The sequence below is a fragment of the Juglans microcarpa x Juglans regia genome, chromosome 2S (genome assembly GCF_004785595.1).
Source record: "Juglans microcarpa x Juglans regia isolate MS1-56 chromosome 2S, Jm3101_v1.0, whole genome shotgun sequence".
NCBI lineage: Eukaryota > Viridiplantae > Streptophyta > Magnoliopsida > Fagales > Juglandaceae > Juglans > Juglans microcarpa x Juglans regia.
In genome coordinates this window covers 15,058,103-15,064,211 of record NC_054597.1, presented here as the reverse complement: position 1 = coordinate 15,064,211, position 6,109 = coordinate 15,058,103, and positions in this window count along the sequence as shown.

Genomic DNA, 6,109 nt, shown 5'->3' with positions numbered 1-6,109 from the left:
GGCTGAGAAAAGAAGGTCGGATAACCACGTCGGATTAATGGCTACTGAGAAAAGGAGGTCGGATAATCACACCGCATTAATAGCTCCATCACCTGGACAACACGTCATATTAATGACGTCGTCGAAGAGTCACACTGCATTTAAAAACTTTGACACAAGGAATAGTACAATGAACACAGACGTCATGGTAGCAGGCACTATCTGCTCCTCAAGCCTATTGTATAAATAGCAGATCCCAGGTACAAGAATATCTCTCTGATTCCTAAACTCTCTTACTTATTTACTACCCTCCAAGAATATTTACTAACTTTGGCATCGGACGTTACCCGGCCCCTAGGCTGTCCTCTCAAAGCCACAGTCTTTTCTACCTTGTGCAGGGCCCGTTTTCGAAAACCTGAGTTGTCGGAGCTCGGCCCAAAAGTGTGTGAAACACAACGTTAACACAACTCTTAGGCCTTGTTTGTTTTCGCAGATAGGATGAGTTGAGATAAAAGTTGAAAGATAAATAAAAAATTATTTGAACATATTTTTTTAATATTATTTTTGTTTTGAGATTTGAAAAAGTTGAATTGTTCATTTTATTTTGTGTGAAAATTTAAAAAAGTTGTAATGATTAGATGAGATAAAAGTTTTATCAAAGTGAACGAGGCCTTATTGTGTTGTGTGTGTCAGCAATGGGCAGTTTGTTTTGTTATTTAGGAAAGAGAGAGTAGAGGAGAAAAGCACATGGATAAGAGCTCTTCGGTTCTTGTAAGTGGTCTTCTCTAACTTAGAAGTGAGATTGAGAATTGTTAGGTATAAGTATAAATTTTATTCAAGAAAGTTTATTGATTTAATATTATATGTTAGATTTTTTTTATTATTATTATTATAAAAAGAGTTTTGCAATCTAATAGATTTCATTAAAGTAGTCAGCGTGTGAAATTTCGTGTAAAACTTCTACGTAGACCAAGCATTTTTCGATTGTTTTTACCGTGTTTCTACCAAACTCTAATTGGGACTTATTAATTGTTTATTTTTTACTTTCAAAATATTATTTTTTGTAAACATTTTAACGGAGAAGGATGGCACAGCAGCGTTTCCATTGGAGTTTCGGATAGAAACCTAACGCAATTACTTTTTAATTTTTCATATAGATGTTAAGATGATGGATTATTTGATTTTGTTCGTAGTTCAGGTACCAACTATATAAATAGATGAATAATGTTACTCCCACCAATAGTGGTCATGAGAGAGGCCACCTATTATTTTTTTTCACTTAGGCTGCGTTTGAGTATTGAGTAAAGTTGAGTTGATCTGAATCATTTATGAATAATAGTGAGTTGAGATAGTTAAGTAAGTTTTATGAGATTTACTTAAAGATGAATTTAAAATATATTTAAATATTAAGATGAATTTATATATATTTATGATAAATTATAAAATTATTGAGACCCATCATAAATATCTACTATTTACTGACATTAATTTTCCCCACAGTGCACCGAACCTGCAAAAAAAAAAAAAAAAAAAAAAATCTACACTTCATCCTGGCACAAGGGTTAAGGAACAAATGTTATACTGTAGGTTTGAGTTGTGGGGCCAACAACACATGTCAATGAGTAATGCACTTGAAATGCATTGTCCAGCCGATTTCAATTGTTAGCTCATGTCTGGGGAACCATAAAGTCCCTTCCAATAGTTGCTAGCGCTATTTACGTGGGCCCCAGTCAACGAGTTCAAGTTGAAATACACTCATTTGTGTGTTTGGATGTCCGAACCAACTTAAAAGTAAAGTGCACTCAGTTACTTTGTACATCCAAATGGAACTTTAATAGTTTAAGAAATTATTTTTTAATGAGTTTGTTTTTTTTTAAATATTTAAGAGATTTAAAAAATATTTTTAAAAAATTACACATTCGGTGGCCACTCTCGGTGGATGTAACATCGTCCTAAATAATTACCAAAGTCAATCGCCTTTGCCCAAGCGTGACGGCTTCTTCGTATAAAATAACAAAATGGGTAAATTTCTTTGTCGAATATGATTTTTGTTCAAAATTTTTTATTGAGTTTCTATTTTCATATTATTCATGGAAGATTTTGATTCTCCCATTTTTGGATCTGGGTGACTCTATAAAATCATTATAATAAAAAGATCCATCAGTAATTCTTATTTTATTTTTGATAAGTATTAACTCTTATTTTATAACTCCTCTTATTTGATCCATTTTTTCTGTTCCAACAACAATAAAAGAGCATTGAAGAACAAGAACTAACAACATGGATCATGCATCACGATGATGATGCTGATCATCAACATATTATTAACAACACGAGATCATGCAACAAGAAGTTGTCAATCACTAGTCATCATCCTTGAGTAGCAAAACTTCAAAGAGGGAATTAGGGAATTTTATTAACAAATCCCAACCCAACAATGGTTCTTAACATTCATCTAAAGCACCATGAGAAGCCAGCTTGAACATGAGATCCAATGCATAGTTGTTGATCACCACTGAGAGAAAATATTATTGTTTCTTGGCATGCCTATGGCAGAAGGTTTTAATTCTCTCAAATCCATCTTCAAGAGCTGAAGGATCAATTGCGAAAGTGGAGAAAATATTATGTCATATGCCTATGCCTATGACATAAATTGATTATGTCTCTGAATTATATATGCAGGTGGATGTTCTACTACTAGGCCAAAAACTCGAATGCTGATTAGTTTTTATTTTAATTATTTTTCTCTTTGAAAAAAATGATCAATACTCAAGTCCCAATTAATGTTATATAATGAATCGATTTTGTATAGTAGCATTCGTCCAACAAAGTGGAGGAGCTAATAGAGATACTTGGTTTTTGTGTTTCATTCTTTTATATGTACCTTGTACCTACATGATGATTAAAACAAATTGTTGGTGTTTGCAGGACACCATTGGTGTTTTCGTAGTGTTGTTAGAGTTACTATAAAGTTCTAGTGTTTAGAAGAAGCTTGTTAACCTAGTAAATGAAATGAAGATTAATTGTTAATGTAAAAAAGAGTATGTTGGCATATTCTTGTGAAAACTTTTGTAAAATTGTGTTGTAACAAGTGTGAAGTGTGTCAAAATGAAAGGGGGGCAACTAAAATCACTAAAATCAGAGAGTTCGCTTGATATGGCATGACACTTCACTCGAGTTACATTGAAGTCAGAGTCCGCTTGACTCGGCTCGACAAGTCGCTCGAGCGAACATCAAGTCAAAGAGTTCGCTCGACATGGTTTGACACTTCGCTCGAGCTACATTCAAGACAGAGAGTTTGCTTGACGCGGCTCAACACTTTGCTCGAGCGAAATTCAAGTAAAAGAGTTCGCTCGAACCAATGTTCTAAAAACCAGATAAGCACTCAACGACCCGACCAATCACCTCTTCTCGACTCCCCTCCATGGCCAGCCAGGACAAAGAAAGGAGAGCTTCTGCAAGGCCTCGGAATTCAGGCAATCTCGCAGAAACTTCACAAGGACCAATCGCGACATCCGGAAGAGAGTCACCCCCTACTAAATACTCGGCCTGAGTGAGAGGTTCATTATGCGAATCCTCACTGACTGTATCACCTACGAAACCACCACCGTCAGGGAACTCAACCTAGATGAGGGGGTCGATGACTGGACTCCTCGGACCATCGTCGACTGAGATATCTAGAAAGGAACTCTCCCTCTCTGGAGGTGTGGCCTGGACAGAAGAATCCGCAGCGGAACTCTTCAAATCCCCGAGTACTGCAACGTTTGGGGGGACCTACCTCTTGTATGGTCCTCTGTCTCTGCGCGGTTGCTAGAAGTAGCCGCCACCCCTTCATCAGCAGCCTCAAGAGAATGACTCACGACGGCCGAATGAGACGAAGGATGAGAGATCCATGAAAAGAATGCTATCCCTCGTTAGGAATGGTGAACGTGAAAATACTTTGGAAGAGGACGTCCATCTCGACCTCGCCCCCGGATGCTTTAGCAGCGGCCACCAGTAGAGGCGTCGTGGGAGGACTGCTCACCGGCCGCATCTGGCGTTGGAATTGTCATAATAATGGAATGGATGGCCTCCAAGGTAGCTGATCCCTGCGTTAAGGGGTCCTAGACACAGGAAAGAGGCCTATCAGCAGCCCGGACACTCACTCGGCAGATTTTCTTCCAATTGTCTGGCAGAGGAAGGTCTATGGAATGCTTCCGAAGCAAAAAAACTTGGGACCGCGTGACAACTGGCCTATCATCAGAGGAAATGTGTCCTATGGGAGGTAGAGAGGTCCTTAAACTCCCCTCGGAAAGGAGGATTTCAAAGAAAATGCTGTCGGGATCTTTTTGCACCCATTCGTGTACAACCACGATGCGCCGCACTTCGTAAGGGGTGGTTGTTGGACGCACAACCTTGTCTTCTGGAACTTTTTCCCAATCCATCCGTATTGGGAACTCCTGGCGATTCACCTAGCCTATCGGAAACTCTCATCCGCGGCCGGATACGAAAAAGAATTTGAGAGACCAGACCTTCACTTTGCGGTACAGCGGCTCTAAGGTGACTAAGGCATGGGCTGCTTTGAAACTACATACATTCCTCTTTTGACGAACCCTATACGTAAGAAGAAACTGATGAGTAGTAAGGTCCACATCGTCCGGGAAGGATTCCAACAAAACCTGCCACCAGATAATGTTGCAGTACATCAGCAATCTCCAGGCATTTGGGTGCAGTTGGGAAGGGGCCAAGCCAATGCAGTCTAGAAGGTCACGAACAGGGCGAGGGAATAACAATCTCAAGCTACATGCAAACATGGAAGGGTATAGGGCCACCCTAGTGTAATGACCCTCTGTGTCGACAGCGCCTTCATCAAGGCCAGGAACTTTGAAGAAAGCAGACTCTGGTACTTCGTAGGTGAGGGCTAAGGTGGTCAACATTGGTTTATTGGTATTTTAGTGCCATCTACTGCCTAAAAACAATGGCTCGATATCATCAGAGCCCCCATCGGAAACATTGGGTTGAATAGATTTTTCAGAGACAATCACCACCATCGTACGAAGTAGCAAAGAAGATTGGTCGGAGATAAGAAAAATCGAGAGAACCAAAAAAGCAGGACAATCACAACGCAGTGGGCGGAAACTAGGTCCTCTCCCACATTTTATAAGTAGAGAGTGACAGTTAGACTCTCATGTATAGAGTACTCAGCATTTCAGATTATGAGAATGTGGTTTACAATACGATACAAACACGAAAAGACCGCCTGACAGTCCTTCATAAATGAACTTAGAAAGATGTCATGAAAATGTGAGCTCATCAAGGAAGATAAGAACCCGATTAGAGATGCCAATCAACAGAAGCCTCCCGAGCCTCAGAATAACATAATAAGGTTCCCAGCCTTGGTAGTAAGGCGGGATCAAATCATGAAAAAATTTCCACCGTACTTGTCCAGTGAGAATTAGCGAGGTAATTGTAAAAAGATTTTTTCCACTAAGCCCAAGTGGTCCGTTAATGAAAGGAAGTATGATCAAAAGCCTGGCCCGGAGTAACGAGCCCTTAACCTAGCCCACACGAAACCTCCTATATACACAACCCGCAGGAGGGATGGTATTGCAAAGGATGAGACTCGTCGATCTAATGTCCCCTCGAGTAGTGTCCAATCCTTAAGTGCCTGCCCGCACAACATGCGTGATATACGGAGAGCCCTTGATCTACTAATAGAAAAGGAATGAACGGATCAACAGGGATACAGACTGAGAGAAGGAGGTCGGATAATTACGCCGCATTAAAAGCTCCACCACCCAGACAACACGCTACATTAATGACGCTATCGAAAAAGCACGCCGCATTTAAAGACTGTCACAATGAACAGTACATGGGACATAGACTTCATGGTAGCAGGCATTATCTGCTCCTCAGGCCTGTAATATAAATAGCAGATCCCAGGTATGAGAATGTCTCTCTAATTCCTAGACTCTCTTCCTTATTTGCTACCCCCAAAAATATTTACTAACTTTGGTATCGAAAGTTACGCGGCCCCTAAGCCGCCCTCTCAAAACTGTAGTCTTTTTTACCTTGTGCAAAACCTGTTTCCAAAGACCTGAGTAGTCAAAACTTGGCTCAAAAGTATGCAAAACCCTACGTTAACAATTAA